The sequence below is a fragment of the Psammomys obesus genome, unplaced genomic scaffold (genome assembly GCF_907164565.1).
Source record: "Psammomys obesus unplaced genomic scaffold, mPsaObe1.curated_primary_1811, whole genome shotgun sequence".
NCBI lineage: Eukaryota > Metazoa > Chordata > Mammalia > Rodentia > Muridae > Psammomys > Psammomys obesus.
The window spans coordinates 4,834,608-4,854,325 of NW_026585691.1; the positions used below are offsets into that span (position 1 = coordinate 4,834,608).

Consider the following 19,718-nt stretch of genomic DNA (forward strand, 5'->3'; position numbering starts at 1 on the left):
GTGTGTGTGTGTGTGTGTGTGTGTGTGTGTGTGTGTGTGTGTGTGCGCATGCGCACACCTGCTCTGCAGGGCTGCCGTGAGGGTTTCAGGAGATAACAGGTTTCCAGGGCCTTGTTGTCTAACACCTCAGGTCCTCAGTAAACTGTAGGGCATTTTAAACATTGGTTCTTGCTTCCCTCCACACTAACGTGGGAAGAAGCTTTTCCCATGTGCTGAAACAAACCTCTGAGACCCAGAATCCAGGAGTGAAAGCTTCAGAAGCAAAGTGGCTTGCTCAGAAAGGTGACAGAGCCTAGGACACTTCAGACTGCACTTAAAGACTGCTGGTGCAGTGTAAAAACTCTACTGAGCCACACTCCACTGACAGGCAAAGGCATCAGGCTACCACCTGAGTGGGCTCTGATGGGGACAGTATTTATTTACTTAATTACATCAAATGTTGCTTACTGGCTTTTAACACTTAGAACTAAGAGCTAAATCACACAAGCCTCAACTGCAAATAAAGACCAGAACAGGAAGGTAAGGGGATACAGCCCAACAGTAGGCGGCTTAGAGCAAGTACAAGACACGAGACCCAATCTCTGCTACCAACAAGAACCTAACAAGCAAAACTGTCAGACTAGAACGCATGCATGTATTGCCAATCCCGAGAACGTAAAATTAAAGATGTAACTGACCAAAATTGATATTTCAGAGAGGTGGCTGGTGTGAACAAAGAAATAGCATGGAGGAGACAAAACAAGATCAGAGGAGACAGGGAAGACCTGAAATATGAATCAATCAGCCACGGAAGAAACGATAGTGAATGAGCTGACAAGGGACTACAAGACAGCTAGAAATGACCCTTAAAACTGAACAAGTGAGGGGCTGGGGAGAGGCTTGCTGTATGAGTGCTAGGACTCAGCTTCATCCCTAGAACCCACGTGAAAAGCCAGGTGTGGTGGCCCGAAGTTGTAATCCCAGAGCTGCGGAGGCGGCAGCAGGCGGATCCCTGGGCCTCACCAGCCAGCCAAGCTCCAAAACAGTGAGAGATCCTGTCTCACAAAATGAGGTGGGGAACACCTGAGGAACAGCATTACCTGAAGTTGACCTCTTACCTTCATATGTACACATATGCCCTTGCAACCTTACCCACATGGCATCTGCAGACAGACAGATAGATGGACAGACACTAATAAGAGATACAAGATCACACACACACACACAACCAATGTTTACAGAAAAAGAAGCAGTTGATTCTGAGAAGGACCATGGAGGCCCCTGACTGCTGGTTCCACAGGCCCGTGCGACCATGCCCAGCTAGGACACCGCTACTCTGTCGTTAGCTTTCTGAAATGCTTCCTGGTTTTGGCTATTTGCACATAATAATTTGACTTATTATAAAATGGTTACCCTGAGGTAATTATCATGTATTGCCTCGCGTGCTTTTATATGTGGTGAGAGCACAGGTTCTGTTACCAGTTTCCAAGAGGGCACCTCAACATTGCCACCATGCTGGGTGAGCAATAGCTTGAAATCCTTCCTCCTAACTACAACTTCCCAGCCCCCAGCCGCTGCTGGTCATCTCTCCACTTCTTAAACTCAACATTCCCAGATTCCACACAGAAACAACACACAATGCTTTTCTTTCTGTGCACGGATTCTTTCATTTAATGCAACATTCTCTAGATTTACTCAAGTTGTTGAAAGGCAGGATTACCTTTTCAGGGTGGAAAAGCTTACCACTGTGTACCTGTAGCTCATTTTTCCAATCCATTTCTTAGATGAGAAACGTATAAATTTCATATTTTGGCTCTTAAGAATAATGCTGCCTGCCTGGCAAGATGGCTCAGTGGATAAAGGCATGTTCCATAAACACCCAATGACCTGAGTTCAAGTCTAAGAACCCTCAGCTGCAGAAGAGAACTGATTCCTGAAAGTGACCCAGTGACGTCAACTCATGCCCTGTAGCATGCATGTACATACACACAAATAATAAAATAAAAACTTGAGAATTAAAAGGGAAACCCTTGTTGTAATCAACATCAAGAGCAGATCTCTTCTTGTTATTCCATTTACTTTTTATACAGACTCAGCAGTGGGGATGATGGACCCTGTGTGCTGGTCTAAATATTTTTAGGAACTTCTCCATCATCTTCCAAACCGGTCAATGCTAACTTACATTCCCATATGCAAGGCTTCCCTTTTCCCGGTAGCTCTACAACACGGAGCATCTTTCATCGCTGTTCTCACAGGTTTGAAGTCCCAGCTCATCAGAGTTTCACTTCTAACTCCCTGCCACTCACTTTTTTTTTTCTATTTCTCTGAAGAAAAAAAAAAAAATCAACGGTTTTGAGTATTTCCTCAGTCTCATGGACTCTTTGTAAGTTCTATTTGAATACAAACGGTGTCTATTGACACCTTTTGCCTCTGGGTCTGTTTTTAGATTTTTATTCTCATTTTAAATTATTTGTATGAGGGCACACATGAGTTCAGTGACTGCAGGTCAGAAGCATCAATCAGATTCCCTGGAACTAGAGTTATAGGCAGCTGTGAGCCTCCTAATATGGGTGATAGAAGTTGAACCTGGGGCTTTCTGCAAGAACAATGTCTGTCCAGCCTCCTTTTCTAGGTCCTTATTTATCATGCACACTGATCCCCACTTATTTATTTAGCCGTTCTTAGTTTGTGAGTGTATGTTTCTGTATGACCTGTGTGTGTGAGGGCAGGTGTGCACACTTGCCACAGCCTGCGTGTGAGGGTGAACCTACAGGAGGCCGTTCTTTCCTCCGCCTGCAGAGGTGAGGTCTGTCTTGCCATCCCTGCCTCACTACATGGTCCAGACCAGCTAGGCAGTGAGCCTCTGGGAGATTCTCCTGTCTCCACCTCCCATCTCCCTCAGAAGTGCTGGGACCACAGCTGTGCACTGCCACATAGAGCACTTCCGTGTAGGTTCTGGGGACTCCACAGGGGCTGTCATTTTTGCAAGGACAAATGCTTTTATTCCCCAAGACATCTTGCCAGTGAGCTGCAGTTTTCTTTTGCTCTTCTGCTGTTTTTGGTCTGATGTAATCTCCTTTGTCTATTATTGCTATTTTTATCTTTGCTTTGGGATTCATATCCCAAACCCCACTGCTCAGAACAATGTCTCGGAGCCTCTTCCACTACGTGTTTTTTTTTCCCCCTAGTAATTTTATAGACTCAGTCTTTAAGCCCTTAATACTGTTTTTGAAGTGCTAGGGTTTGAATCCAGGGTCTCAAAATGCTTATAAGCACCCACTACTCTATCCACCTAGTCCTTCAGACACTTCAGACTAACCTTTGATGTGACAAGAGGCAAAGACATGATTTTCTATTCCTGTGTACGGTGTCTGATATCCATTTGTCCTGCAATCAGCTATTGGAGACAGTGTCCCTCTCCTACTGCGTGTTCTTCGCACAGCTGTCAAAATCAGCTGGCCACAAATGCAGAGATTTCTGGGCTTTTTATTCTGGTCAATGCTCTATCTGCTATTAAGCCATTTCCATGTTGTTTGTTCAAGCGTGTCCCAGTGCTTGGAGATCAAGAGAGAGAACCAGTTCCCCTGAAGTTGAGAGTGACAGGCAGTTGTAAGCCACCTGACATGGGTGCTAGGAACCAAAGTTTGGGCCTCTGGATAAGCAGCAAGTGCTCTGCCCAGCTAGGCTACCTCTCCAGCCCAGTGTTTCAGCCCCTCTTTTTAAAACCATCTATATGCAACAGTTGGACTTGATTTTTTAAGGCTCTTTTCTGGGAACACTGCTTACATCAGAGCAATGGAAAATTTCTGAGCTTCTGTCAATACATTCAATGGGATATTGATACTATTGTAGGCGACCTTAAAGTGTGTTTATTTTGACAGTATTAAGTCATTCTTCAGTTCTGCAGATATACGGAGCTATTGTTTAAGTAAATTCGAAAAGCTAATTCTCTTGAACAGTGTGAGCCTGCTAAGTGTTACAGCTGAAGAGTGAACTATTGTGTTTTCACATGTATGTACACGCTCCTGTGTCTGCACATAGAAGTAAAAAGGCTGGAAGGCCACTGAATCCAGGGTCCATCTGTCCTTGCCTCCCTAGCACTGGACTACAGGCACACATGGTTTTTCATGTAGATGTTGGGCATCCAAACCCAGGTGCCATCTCTCCAGCCCTGAAGCCTGAATTCCTTCTTGAAGGTTCATGTTCCAAAGGAAAATACGGAAATGGACGCAAAAATCACTCATTGAAAAATGCCACCAATTTCATTAAGTGCATTGTGTTGTTAGAAAACAATCAAATCTTGAGTTCTCCCTTAGAATTTTTTAAGTTCAAAAGGAGGGTACATACACAATTAGCCAACGAGTACAAGGAAATGGCACATCTTGTTACATTGTGGGTTAATCTTTTTTTTTTTAATTTAATGTTGACTAATTTAGTTTGTGTGTGTGCTTGTGTCTATGCAGTTGTAGTTGTAAGGGAACACACATGCCTCAGTGTGTGTGTGTGTGTGTGTGTGTGCGCGCGCGCACACACGTGGGCACATGCCTGTTGAGGTCAGAGGACAACTTATGGGGAAAGCAGACTGCTTTATCTTTCCACCACGTAGGCCCTGAGGATTGAATCTGACCATTTAGTCTTGACGGTAAGAGCCTTTCCCGGCGAGCCCATGAATGAGTCAGTGGTGACAGCCAAGCTGAAAGCTGTACCTGCTTTTATTTGAAAGAACGTTCTAGGCAACAGCGACAGAGCAAGGATCCAGCATGGGTCCTGGGACCCTGGGCTAGCGAGGACCCTCAGTCACTGAGGTGGGAGGGCACACAATGCAATGGTGACCAAAGTCACTGGGGAAAAAAAAAAACAAAGAAATCAGCTGACGGGAGCATGCTGGGAAGATGAAAGTGCATAACTGATTTCATCTTTAATGAAGAAAAGGAAGCATAGGAACAACTTATCTTTGCTGATGTCATGGCCTTTAGGTGATTGGTATAGAACGCCAACTATATATATTGGTCCTACTTTGAATTTTCCAGATTGAATATCCTCCTGTAAACAGCTAAGGGAACTGAATGTTTCCCAGAGAGCCCAAACCAATTTTTTCTTTAATTTAAGATCGCCTTTAAAATATTTTTTTCTTATAAGCTATAGTGAACAGAGATAAATTTAACAGATCGCATTGACACTCCAATCCCGAACACATCATGAGCCATTAAAGAGAAAACTAAACTAGTCATTTATCATTCCCCACCCCATCCAACAGCATCTCAAGCCTCACATACATGCACATACACTTGCATGCTAACATAGGACCCTTTGAAATTCCACACTGATTTCTGAGAAGTGTAGTTGTCTCCGGTTCCTAACCATCCATCCCTACACAATCTCACCCAGAAAGTCCTGCCCTGCTGAAAAGCTCCTGAATGTGATTGATTCGTTTCATTGTTCATTCATTAAATTTTATTCCAATCTGGAGTCTGGAGAGCCCTTAAAGCAATTTTCTTTTCCCTGGCTCATGCCAAAACAAAAGTCCCACCCAGCATATATACTTTCAGACATGTCATAAGTTCATGTAATTTCTCACATTCCTACACTATTGTTTGATAAGGCCTTTCACCCCTAAAAAGGGCGCAACTATTCTCAGGGTAGGACCTGAGAGTTAAAGCATAACAAACATGCAGTAAGCCTAGAGTTGGGGTGACAGGGCAGAAAACAGCCAGGTAAGACTGTCAAATTTCATTCCGAGTTCCTCTGAAAATGGGACTGGTAGCAGAAACATAAGCCAGAGATCACAGGAGGAGAAAGGAGAAAGGAATGAGCCTCCGTGTCCTAAACGACACAGACAACACAGCACACAGCAACCGTAGGAGTCCCACACGTAAGGGAATGATGGCGGCCTCCTGGAGCAGGGAACATTCTGCGTGTCCCTCACATGACTTCACTGTCCAGCAGGGATCCCCGGTCGCGACTCTTCAACAGAAAATGCAGCATGTATTCTCCACAGTTCATGGCACAGGTGCCACTAAGTACACTCCTTTCACATCGGGTGTCACAGTGAAGCCCCTCTCTGTCCTAAAGGAATCAGATCTCACTGCTGCAAGGTCATAACTCTTGGCTGTGCCCTAGATCTACACCCATCCTTGAGTTCTTTATATTTAAGGTCACCGACTTTCTAGGGCCCAGGCATCAAGCTCACTTCCCTGAAGATCTTGGCAGCTCTACCCCCACCCCCACCACACACATACTTCTGAAATAGATGGTCATATTCATCCAAAGAGCTGGCCAGAGCTGCCCCACCACACTGGGAAGAGCAGCTGCGCCTTTCATCAGACTGGGAGATCACTGTGAAGCTTTCAATCTTCACCCATGTTTATGAAAATAAGTCATTTCTACCTAGGCTCCCAATAGAACAGTCCCTTCACTTCAGACTGACCTCTGACCTTTTAGTTCAACCATGTCAGCTGAAAGGACATTTTCCAAATGTAGACAAGTCTACGTAGGTTAGACCTTGTTTCCTGTTTGGGAGGAAGGACACAGTTCTAGAAGCATATACTCTAGGGCCTACCGATGTCAGCCCTCAATCCTGTGATGGTCACTGGTTTGCAGAGAAAGGAGGAAAGGTTGTGAAAGGCCAGTCATTTTTATAAAGCTAAATATGTACTCTATAAAGACAGGCAGGGCCTCACTATGTAGCCCTGGCTTACCTGAACTCCCTATGCAGACAGACCAGGCTGGCCTTGAACTCAGACACCTGCCTGCCTGGAGTGCTGTGATCAAAGGTATGTACGAGTACACCGTGTCCTACTCTTCTAGTACCAAAACACTCATTTTTGCAGAGGATAGTATCATTTTGTGAAAATCTTTTATCATGAAAAGTTCCAGACACAAAGTAGAACTTCATAGAAATAAATACTAGATTCCCACTGATCTCTAACAATGAAGTTTGTTTATATTCAGTGAAAAGAGACTGCAAATTGGTCCTAACATGGTTTTGCTACCCCCCCCCTCCGAAAAAAAGCACATAAACAATTAGCCTAGACTATCCCGCAAATAAAACTGAGACTGACAGAGAGTAAATGATCTGCTTTGAGGTCTTCAACCTATTAGGACTAGAACTAAAAGATGGGTGGCCCATGATACTCTTAGAGGTGGACACAATGATGGGCCCCCTTCCCACTGTCTGACTAGATTTACCCTGCTACACTAAACCTCGGCAAACGCGGAATCTTCAGGTGTGTCCCTGCTTCTCCAGAGTTTTTGTGCATACCACTTGAGCTCTTGCTGTCCCACACAGGACCAAAACAAAAAACAAAAACCCACTGCTAAACATTTACTACCAATGTTTACTTCCTCCCATTCTACAGCCATCATCTCCAACCCTGAAGTCCCCAAGAACCTCTTACTTTCACTTCAGGGACTGCAGAGAGTTTCTAGATTAGTTCTTTAGCCAGCACTTCCAATCTTCACCCTCTCAAAATATGTACAAAGAAAACCAAAGGGGATGACTATGGACTAATGAAGAAGATCTGGAAAGGAAAAAGTCCAGCAGCCCATCCATCCTGTTTCACCTACCTAACCTCCATGGGCAGAAGTCAAATGGCAAGCAGGCACCATGACCAGAAGTGCCCTGCCCACCTGCTGCAGCACACAGACCTTGGTGAGCACCATAGGAAGGTCCAAGCGCCGGAAGTGCTCTGGAGATTGATAGCCACATACGTTCCTGTCTCCAGGACTCAGTTAATGAGGCATATTTTTTTTCTTTATACATGCTTTCTTTTTGTTCTTTCATTCAGTTTTTAAAAGACTTACCTAGATTCTCAGCTTATGTAGTATCAGTTTCCCTGAAAGATCCCGAGGAGCGAGAGAAGCTTCTAGCAGCAATACCTAGAACAATGGGAAAGTCGTTAGAAGCACATACTACTGTAGACACGACGTTGTGAGTAGGAAGTCTATACATCTGGTCATTTTTCCTACACTAAGAGCGACAGGAAATAACTCCAGAAGCAATGAGTTTCCACCACACCACATGTGCTGGGAATTTTCTGTGCCTATGGGGAATTGAGGTCCCAGAACACTTATGCAAAGACCAAAATTACATTACTGTTGGCAAAGAGGCAGAACACTCCCCCCTCCCCTTCTGTGTGTTAGGAAGGCCTTAATGGATTTGGATTTAAACAAAAAGAGGCAAATCCATGTGTCCTTCCTCCTGCTCCCTGTCACCACGTCTAAACCATCTTCAGACCCTGTGTCTTCTTCCCCCACACCCCCGTCAGCATTCGGGACTGTCCTTGTCCTGTTCCTTTCTCTCACACTTAGTTCTTGGGACTCAATCATCGAGCAGTTCCTTCTTGCTTCAGCTTTTTGTCATGTCCCTTCTGAGGCCCTGAGAGCTCACCATCAGACACCTTACTCAGTGGAAACCCAACAAGAGGCAGAACAACACCATCAATGACAGATTTATCCAAACAGCCTAGGCATGGTGAATAAGCAGAGTAAGGGAAGAAGGCTCAGAGGATTCATACAGAACAGGTACAAGTCATCATGCCTGGGTAGGAATAAAAACCGAGTTAAGAAATTATACGGGTTTATTATCTGGGGGTGGCATTCACCCAACAGGCATTCACCCGTCTTCTCCAACTTATGAAACCAGAATGAAATGATAACTAGAGGAGCATGTGTCTGAACATTTTACATTAGGATAACTACGTGGAAGGTCTTTTTAAGCATGAGAGCAAAATATGAAAGTAGAAAAGACTAAGCTATCTGGCTTGCTACATCAACAGTAAGAAACGAAAGTAGGGTCTCAGTGGTTAGGAATGCTTGCTGCTCTTGCAGGTCAGAATTTGGTTCCTGGCACCCACTTGGGGCAGCTACAACCACCTGTAACTCCAGCTTCAGGGGCATCTAAGTGGTACCTGCATGCACAGGTTACAAAATTACAAAAATAAGGCAAAAAATACCACCAACACTTTTGCAAGAAGATAAAAAATAAAAAAAAATATTTACACACAAGACAAAAAAAAAAGTTAGCTGTTCATAATTTGCAAACCAATAAGGAAATTAATATTCCCCTTAGGATAAAGAAAGCAATAATAAACTTTCCCTAAGAAGAAGAAATCTAATGGCAGTTTACTGGAAAGGAAACTAAGTCCTGAGACCCTGTGAGTGAAGAGCTGAATCACCTATAATTCATCCAATGTCTGTGACCCCTCAGCTAAAGTTAGCTGGCCAGCTCCAACCTACCATCATCCCACAGGCAAAGAATGATTATATGACATATGTAGAATCACCCTGCCCCCACCCCCGAGACAGGCTTTCTCTGTGTAGCTATGGCTATCCTGGAACTCATTTTGGAGACCTGGCTGACCTCAAACTCACAGAGATTCACATTCCTCTGCCTCCCGAGTGCTGGGATTGAAGGTGTGCACCACTACCGGCTGGGCTGAGATAGGCAGAATCTTTAAAAATTTGGTTTATACATGCTTGAGTTTTACATGCTTGTATGTATGTGAACCAACATGTGTGTGCCTGGTGCCCACTGAGGTCAGAAGGGCCCATCAAATCCCCTGAACTGGAGTTAAGAAGAGTTGTAAATCACCACATGGGCACTGGAAACACAAAACCCAGGTCCTCTGCAAGAGCAACAACTGCTCTTACCTGCTGAGCCCCTTCTCTAGCCTCACGTAATTTCCAACTAACAATGGAATTTGTGAAGAGACTGCACACGAATAAACACCAAAGGAGCCGGGAGTATCCAGGTGAGCCAGCCTATCCCTGAGATAGTCTTTATCAGCATGGTTATGCACAGGTTTATCTTTATTAGATTATATTTACACATTAAAAGAACTTTTTTTTCCCACTGAGATTACAAAATACAGGAATTTATTAGCACAGTGGGCCCATCACGTTCGCTTTACATCTGGAAAACAAATGTATTCCTCTCCTTGCTTTAATTTTAAAGGCTTGTAAGTTACATATCATATAAGCATTCCTATAATTTCATAATTATGAGCCTGGCTAGAAAGCCATAATTGCTAGTAGCTGAATAGATCTCTTTCTAGTTAGCTCCCTTCATCTGCTAGAAGCTCCCTCTCTCCCTGGAAAACATCCATAGAAGACAGACAAAAGACCACTACTTTGTTGAAGAGGTGAGTAGTCACTACCCTTACACTAAATATATGTGGCTCCAACACACAGCCCAGGAAAACCCAGAGGCCACCAAAGCCAGGCAGCTCCTCAATGCCACACAGGCATACACAGCACCTGAGGTGTGTTGAGATTTGAGATGCAACTGGGGGATGGCTCAGTGGTGCAAGTACTCAGCACACAAGTGTGAAGATCAGAGTTTAGATCTCTCGAACACTCATGAATGACAGGTGGGTGTGGTGGCCTTTCCATACCTACAGCCTCAGAGGTGTTGAGCAAGTGGGACAGTATGCACTGGATTTGACCGGAACCCATGCCTCAATGAATAAAGGAAGAGAGGTGAAGATGGATGGGAGGTGATCTCTGACAAGCAACCTCAGCCCTTGGGCTGGTTCCTTTTCTTCTTTTCAACTTGACACAAGCTAGAGTCATCTAAAAAGAGGGAACCTCAGCTGAGAAAATGCCTCCACCAGACTGGTCCTCAAGCATTTTCTGGATTAGTGGGTCTCCGGCCACTGTGAGTTGTACCATCCCAAGGCAGGCAGTCCAGGGTTGTATAAAAAAAAAAGCAAACCGAGTGAGCCATGAGGAACAAGCAGTAAGCGGCACTCCTCCATAGTCTCTGCTTGAGTTCCTCCCTGAGGTTCCTCATGGAGTTCTTGCCTGGCCTTCTCTCGGCGAAGGATTGCCAAATAAACCTCTCCCCCAAGCTGCTTTGATTGTGGTGCTTTATCACAGTGATGGAAACCAAGCAGGAAGGGCTTCTGCATACCAACATGTATATATATGTGCATGCACACTGCACAGATGCAAAAGCATACACTCATACACAAGCACACAACACAACACACATCCTAACACACACACAGAATTTGTGACAGTCAACATTACATTTGGGGAAGGCATTAGCTTGGTGGCTAAGAGGAAGAAATTTGATCTTGGTAGAACGATTTACTAGTCATTTGCCCTCAGTGTGCCTTAAATTCTTTTGGCCTAAGTTTCCTGCTTTGTAATAAAACCAATGGGGAGGGGGCAAGGCTCAGGGTGAACACACAGCTAATACAATCAGCAAAGGTCAGCAGCCACCACGAAGCTTATCTGAGCAGCAGGCGCTTGAAGCAGAGATAGGAACAGCTTGTGGCAGAGGCTCATTGTTCACTGTCTGATCTTAACAGGTCCCTAGAGAACGCTGACACAGAGCAGGCCTTCTGCGGGCACAGTTATCTGCTTAAAATGCTTTAGTGTGATTCCTGTGGCGCTAGAGATGAAACTCAGGGCCTTGCTTGTGACAGCCAAGCCCTTCCTATCACCAAACCATGTGCCTTGCCCTAAAATACTTCCCACTGTTAAACCTGAATATGACTTCTTCAAGTTATTAGAAGAACACTTCCTTCAAAGGAGTATTCTGTATTACCACGTACGGACTCACTTGGGCCTGTTGTGTAGATGTCATGAAGCACTGGTTGATGCCATCAGAAGTCAATAAAAACCACTACCAAAAACTTTCCATTCACCAAAAGAAAGGGAGGGCATTGCCAGCCAGGGCCGGGCCCTTTCATAAAGCTCCCCATTTGAGGCTGCATTTTTGACAATTCCTGAAAACACCAGAACTAACGTGACTTGATTTTCTGGATTCCCTTCCCTTCCCATCCTCACCCTGATTCACAGACACCCCAAATGCAAGCTTGGAAGATGAGCTACTCACACACGTGAGGCACAGGACTTCCTGCTTTCTCTAAGCCTAGAAGAAGGGAACCTCCATTCTGCAACATGGTCCTGGATTCCACAGGGACTCCACCACCCACCCTGCTGTGTGCCTGCCTGTCTATGGCAACCCAAGCATTTTGCAGCCCCAAACTAAGTAGAGTTTTCAGACAGTAAGACTAGGCAAAGAAGAAAAAGCCCATTATATATATAAATATATATATATATATTATAATTTATATATATATAATGGGCTTTTATATATAATTTATATATTATATATATAAATTATATATATAAATATATATAATATAATATAATATTATATATATATATATATATATCAGAAAGAGCAAAGTGCATTCTTGACTGTCACTGAAAATCACAAAAATCCAAGAAGAAACAGGACAAAGAGTTCTTTGACAATGATGGCAAGAACCAAAGGGAGAAAAGAAGAAACATTTTAAGAACAAAACTCTCCCAAATTTCTCCAACTTCCTTCTATCCCTTGTCAAGCCTCTTCGTTTCCTGTACTGAAATCTAGAGAATATTTTCACTCCGGGCAGCTCAGTGAGTCCAGCCCCACTCTGCCAGGTTGGAAGATATCTGACTACACAGGATAGGCCATTTCTCTACTCCTGGCTTCACCTCACTAACTTGCCAGCTAGGGGCTGGGTCCTGGCCTAGAGCAAAAGAATCTCAATGAAGAGTTAGCATGCAGCAGCAACACTCAATACATTCCAAAGAGACAAGAAATAAGACTACTTTGTTCCTCTGTAAGACAAAGGGAAACTTGAGAGCCAAAACAAAGGCTTCATGAAATCCTCTGTATTCTTCTCCAGACAGTATTTTCCTTCACATGTCGCAACCCCCCTCCCTTCTCCCCAAAAAAATCAGGGCTGGAGAGATGGTTTCTTGATTAAAAGCCCTTGCCACTCTTGCAGAGAACCTGAGGTTCAGTTCCCAGAAGCCACACAATGCCTCATAGGCATTTATAACTCCAGTTCTGGGGAATACATCATTTTCTGCCCACTGTAGAAACTGCACATACACACAGAGTATTCACACAGACACACAGATAAACACCTTTCACATAAAACAGAAATAAAATCTTAAAAATAAAAAGCATCCCATCCAAAAAAAAAAAAAATATATATATATATATATATCTTCAAATAAATGTGGAAAATGCTGGCTTAATAAAAATTAAAGAAGTTTTCCAGTACAAAACGTCTGCTTTAATATGCTAACTGTGATTATAACTAAATGGTTCCAACAATTACACGTGCTCGGATTCCTTTATTTTTGTGGTCTATATCTTAGGACAAATGTCCCATGTACTACTTTGGAAAATGTTTTAATTAGTTCTTTTATACAAATGAATATTGAAGGCATACTTTGCACTAATTAAATGACTAAAAAACAATCCTACAAATGATCAGTTAATGGTGCAAAGGATGTTCATGTAAAGTGCATGTTTCCTCCGAGGCCACATCAGATGCTGTAATCCCTGTTTTGTTTAATTCCCTGTTTACGTGCTTTCCAGATCAAAAATCCGAGCTGGGCCATGAAGTCTTCATTGATCTAGAATTCACTATCGCCTCTAAATATTTAAAAATACTGAAATACCAATTTCTAGTATGTGAAACTAGAATGCAAATGTTGTAAGAAGAAGTACTACAATAGCACAAACAGAGCTAGAGGAACGCTCCCCAAATGAATACTGACTATAGGGGCCGGAGAGATGGCTCAGTTGGCAAGGTGGCTGCCTCTGTAGGCATGCAGACGCAGGTGCATGTAAACATCATTTGTTTTGATCCCAGGTGTAGGATTTGGGACTGATTCAGACTGTCCACAGCAGCAAACTATTTGCCTTGTGCAGGCTCTAAGAGGAACTCTTTGTCAGCTGCAGATAGTTTAAATCTGAGGGAATAAATGTCAGGGCCCAGAGAGAAAGGGGAGCTCCAAGAAAGATGGCAGCTGCTGGTGCTCCACCCCCTGCTGCTCCTGGTTGCTGTTAATATGGTAGGACGAGAAGTTGGAGATATCTTGAAACAAGGATTGGACTTGCCCCTAAGGAGGCCGATGATTCTAACCAGCAGGAAGTAGCTAAAGAGTACTCTGACCCCTGTCCCCACTAACCTTTCTCTCCTACCCAGTATTGGGGTGTTGGAAGGAACTGGAATGGAGAAGAAAGAAAGGGACATAAGAAACATAAATAAAATAGTTAAAAAAAAAAAAAAAACTAGGGCCAACATGCACCCCCTTCACATATGTACACACCTAAGTAAAAAGTTGATTATGTCAGTATCGTAAATCTACAAGCTGCTCCTCCTCCTATCACCAGCAACTGTTATGGACTGAGGCAAATGCACATCCCGTGGCTTGCATTTTATATTAATTTCGGAATGTTTTCTCTATAATAACTTAGTTCTCTCTTTTCTCAAGCAAGCTTTGCTTTTCCCATCTTATTTCTATCTAGCATTTCTCCTATCCTTTAAGATCCCTACAATAGAAGAAAAAAAATTATTTTTTTCTTATGACTTTGTCTCTAGACCAACTGCAACATTCAGTCCATTACTGCACCCAACTGTTTCTAACTGACGCCTAATTGACTCAGGTGTCAACAGCTAAGAAGTTCAATGGCTCAGAGCTATATACAGGGCTTTCTTGCAGTGGTTCTCAACCTTCCTAATGTTGCAAACCTTTAAAACAGTTTCTCATGTTGTGGCAACCCCAACCATAAGACTGTTTGGTTGCTACTTCCTAACTGTAATTTGCTACGGTATGGATCCTAATGTAAACATATGGCATGCAGGATATCGCATGTGTGACTCCCAAAGGGGCTGAGACCCACAGATGGAGAACTGATGCTTTAGTAGAGAGCAATTCTCTACAAGTGGGAAACTTCCCAAGTAAGCTCTTAGGATCGATTTTTTGGGTGGAAGGCAAGCAACTCAAAATGGCATACAGGTATTAGGAATTATATGATGTGTTACCAATCTAAATTTAATGATCTGAATCCAGCAGTCACATAACCCTAAGGTGTTGTAACACCTTCAAACAAACAAATGCAAACAAATGATTTTTTTTTTCCCTAAATTCACTGTATCTGAGATACACTGCCAAAAGAATCTGGAGAGGAAGGTTGTAGTCTAACATTGAGGGAAGTGAAGAAAGGAACTCAAAATGCAGGAGCCTGGAGGCAGGAACTGAAGCAGAGGCCATGGAAGAATGCTGTTTCCGGCTTGTTCTCCACGGCTTACTCAGCTTGCTTTCTTAAACAACTTAGGACCATCTGCCCGTCAGCGGTACCACCCACAGTATGCTAGGCCCTCAGATACTGATCAGTTTTTAAAATGCCCCACAGACTTGCCTACAGACCGATCTGATGGAAGCATTTTCTCAGCTGACATTCCGTCTTCCAAGGTGATCCTAGATTATGTCAAGTTGGCAAAAAAAAATAACCAGTACAAAGTCCTGTAGCACATTTTGGAACACTTTGGATTGATTTTTCTTTTTATAGACAGCCAAGGATGGAAGAACAGGGAAATAGTGGTCAATTCCTGCTAGGTTGCTCAAAACAGTAATTACTCATAGTAATGGTAATTGAGCTATCCCCAGTTCCTCAAGGAAGACGTTAATAGCCAAGAGATTACCCACAAGTTTTGGCTGGGCTCTATCACAGTTGTGTTTTCCTCAATTGAAGTTAACTGAGTTAACCAGCTGGGGGGACATTTCTTTAGGTTAAATCCTCAGAACAATCATGATCAAGTGCCAGGCCACAAGATCACCAGTGCCTGCTCTGCCAGCTCCTACACAGCCTGCCATGGACATCTTTGCCCAGTTGGTTGTGTTCCAAATGCCACAGTCCTTGCATTCTCTTGATAATTTTTCCCTAAGGGACCCCTGACACCCACTTTTCTAGGCCCCAGATGGCCTCCTCACACTTCTATTTATCTGGTTCTATTTCAGAGTCCACCTGCTTAAAGGTATCTCTACTAACTGTATCTTAATTTCTATATTTACATTCATTTTCCTAAGTATCTACACATGAGGACTCGGGGCACCAAACTACGCTCAGAACACTGTTCCTAAAACACGTGAAACAGGCAATAAGTGTTTGAGAAATTTAAATGCACATTTTGTATAGGTCATAGATCCCCAAAAATGGGGCCTCAGAGGGTTACAGGAAACAATGTCAGGATGGAGTCATGCATAAACATGCATGTACTGTGTATGTACATACCTGCACATTTTATGTTCACTAAAATCAGAACACCAGACTCTAATGCAGAAGCCCTTACCAGCACTGACCAAAGGCTTGATCTTCTGCCACGAACCTAGAGCCTTTGAAAAAGCTCTCTCCTGGTTGGTCTGTCAATTAGGGAAATACGATATTTCATAATTATGTCTTCCCTTCCATCTCCAAAAGGTTTTCTAAGATGCCACAATTAAGCATAAAGACTCTGCTAAAATAAGCTACTTTACCTCTGAATCCTAAAGGGCATCTGCCTTTACTCTTAGTCATTCATTAATCCAAGCCTCAGCTTTGCAGGAGAGTACACAATGGGGAGGCTGTATGAGCGCTTCTCTTGGGAGCAGTGGGGGGGGGGTATGTAGTACTAGCCAGCACTGAAGGAGCTCAGCTGAAAAGATTATAAACCCCATGACTCCAGCCACACAATATTCTGGAAAAGGATGCATAAGGGGATGAAGAAAGGGTCAGGGGTTGTAAGGTCACAAGGAAGGGGATATGTGAATGAGCAGAGATGGATGACTTGAAGGATGGTGAAACGTTCCTATGTGGCTCTCTGGTTGGGGACACATGTAACACATCTGTCAACGTCCATAAGACGTAAACCGGCAGGAAACTGGAAATTACTACGCAGAAAGTTATTCTGAGCTGACACAGAACAGGACTTTATGTGATAATGACATGTCCATCCAGGTTCATCACTTGGGGCAACACACGGCTCTGGGATGTAAGCATATGGTTATCACCCAGGCACGGAAGCCAGGGAGGCTCCTGAGGAGCAGAGCCCGCAGAGAATGCAAGGTGATCCTAGAGGGCCTTGAGCCTGTGGGCAGCAGTTGGCGATCTGGCCTGAGGTTGGCTGCATGCGGCCCAGCCCTCGGCTAGAACAGACAGACTGATCACTCTGAGCTCTGCGCTCCCACAGCTGTCCCTAGGAAGGTACCGTCTATCCCATGGCCACCTTGATCTTGGGGGCTCCGTGATCTTCAAAACTTCTCCATACCAGCAGCACACCAGCGGGTCTCTGATCATGCCAGACCACCTCCCAAGGACATGACGACAGAACTGGGCTCCCATAGGTGATTCTCCTCCGGGATAAAAAGGCCACAGCCTGTAAGGGAACACAGCTGGCTTGCAGCTGAGAGGAACAGCCTATTTGAAGGACAGCCACCAACAACACTCAAAAGTATCTGAGCCCTGTGAGCTGTGTGCCTGGTGCTATATAGCAATTTTCTCCGAAGCTCTAAAGAGTCTGAAGCTCCTTAAGACTCAGAAAGGAAACAATTCAGAAAAATCAGAAAGTGCCAGAAACTGAGCAGACGCACCTGGTCTCTCCCCCCCTCCCCCCAAGCTTATATAAGAAGTAAGTACTGCAGGTAAAGCAAACGTCGGCCATGCTGCCTGGAAGAGACAGTCTCCAATGAGTGAGTAAAGCTACCTTCAAGGTGTGTAGTAAGTCCAGTTTCCAGCTGCTGTAAGCAAGACTGAGGTAGGTGTTTAGTGTTGCAGCTACTTTGGGGCCATCCCTGGTCTTGTAACCTTACCTATACTCCTGTCAGTTACCCCAACAAGACCTCACTGGCTCACTAAGTTGGACTTTGGTGGTGTCCTCACTTTGGTCTACCACCAATTTCCTACCTGAGGTGAGCATTTGTTCATGCTCCTGCCCAACCCCTGGGCTCTGTGAGCTAACACATCCTACCCTAAAACCAACACTCAACCCCTAAAAATCAAGGGACAGCACAGAATTCGCTCATCTCCATGGCAACCCAAGACAGCACAGAAAGGAACGTGGGATCACTGAAGAAGATGATTTGGTCAATCGAGGTCAAAAAGAGACACATCAGTAAATAGCAATATGGAAATCACAGCTTCTTGCTTTTCATAAGTAAGAATCTGCCTCCACTTGGCCCTGATTGGCACCTATTGAAACCCTCAAAATGCATTTTTCAAAAACCTGAAATTCTGTCTTGATGAGTTAGCTCCTGGTTTATTTTCCCCAAAGCTCAGCCCTTTTCTCCTTTCACAGGGCCAGTGATTTCTCTGCATAGTTACTGTGGTTCAGAGCATCCAGCCGGCAGCACCTCCCAACAGATGGCCTTCTGCCACTGAAAGTTCCTTTTCTTCTCAATAGACTATGAAAACGAATTCTTCACCCCATGTCTCCCCGTGTCTGTACCTAATTTTCATGCCAGCACCCGCATCTTTGCCCTCCACAGCATTTTCTCTGTTGGTATTTTCTGAATTTTCATGGGTCTAAGATATTCCCTGCATCATTTATCACTACACTGTGACATGATTTCTATGCCCTTCCAAATGCAGAATAGTACGATTGTGGCAAAGCAGGTACACTCAAACACCTGCACAGAACATGGTGTCAGGGGATGGAGGCCAAAGTGTTTCTGTACCGTCATACCAAGCTGTGTGTGCATGGCTGATGGGTCTCCCCTTTAGCTCCTGCCTATCAACTGCAGCTGTTGGGGCTTTTCCACTCGTTGCTGAGCCAATACATGTGGATCCACAGACCACCTGCTCCCAGCCGGCATGTGCTACCTAGAACACCTCTGTGAGCAAGCACCGGATGGAAGTGAGGCTCCTTTCTGTGTCTCTTCAAGGCATCTTCCCAGGACGGAATATCTGCTGGAAGGCTTGAAAATGCTTCTCAATTCACAGTCATTTTCATGGGGAACAACATTTCAGAAGTGATTTCATACACCTTATACACAATTACATTTTTTGTTTAAAAAGCCCAACATAGGGCCATCAAGGTAGCTCTGTGTGTGAGGGTACCTGTCGCCAAGCTCACCAACCTATACTTGAGACGCAGGATCCACAAGGTGAAAAGAGAGAACCTAATACTACACGTTGTCCTCTGACCTCTGTATGTGTGTCCTGGCACACTTGTATGTACCCGTACACAAACACAGGCAGGCAGCCAGTGGAAAAAATATAAAAATAAAAAAGTTTAGGCCGAATATATCCAGACCAGCTGGACCTGGTGACAGAGGCTGGAGACCAGCTCAAATGTGGGCTACAGAGTGAGACCTTGTCTATAGAAACAACAACAATAATATGGTCAGGCATGGTGGCACGGGCCTTCAATCCCAGCACTTAGAGCAAAGGCTGGCCAGCCTGGCCTACATAGCTAATTCCAAGCAGGAGGATCAGAGTTTCAAGGTCATCTATGGCTACGTATGGAATTTGAGGGCAGCATGGGCTACGTAAGACTCAGTCACAAGAAACCAAACTAAAAATAAAAAATACAAAGAATGCCTTTACAATGAAACCCTGTATACAGATGCTCTACAATGCAGAGGTACTGTAAAAAAAAAAAAAAAAAACTACACACATGTAGGAGAAAACACTCCATAGCAGGACACACTCTCATGAGTATACAGTTCCCAGCATGTACCAGGCAGGGAGCCTGCGCCGTGCTGTTGGGTGGGGAGGGGGCGTAAAGGCTTTTTGACTTTGAACAGTGCTAATCTGTACACGTAAGAGTGGCCACCCCGTTCTCTCAGCCGCAACACTTCCAGCTGCTAGCCAAACATCATCCAGACCGCCTTCTATCTCCTCCCTGCCCACGGTGAAGACTATTTTTTAAATGTCACATAGCTTATGATTTCTACATATATCT

At 44.2% G+C, this 19,718-nt stretch overlaps 1 protein-coding gene across 2 annotated transcripts in view; it reads right to left on the reverse strand.

Moving 5' to 3' along the window:
• Tln2 (talin 2) overlaps positions 1-19,718 on the reverse strand; it is a 401,214-nt gene that overhangs the window by 224,338 nt on the left and 157,158 nt on the right. For both annotated transcript variants that reach the window (XM_055597884.1, XM_055597875.1), the window contains exon 3: positions 7,783-7,857. The gene's annotated coding sequence lies outside the window, so the exon portion shown is untranslated. The remainder of the gene's footprint in view (positions 1-7,782; positions 7,858-19,718) is intronic.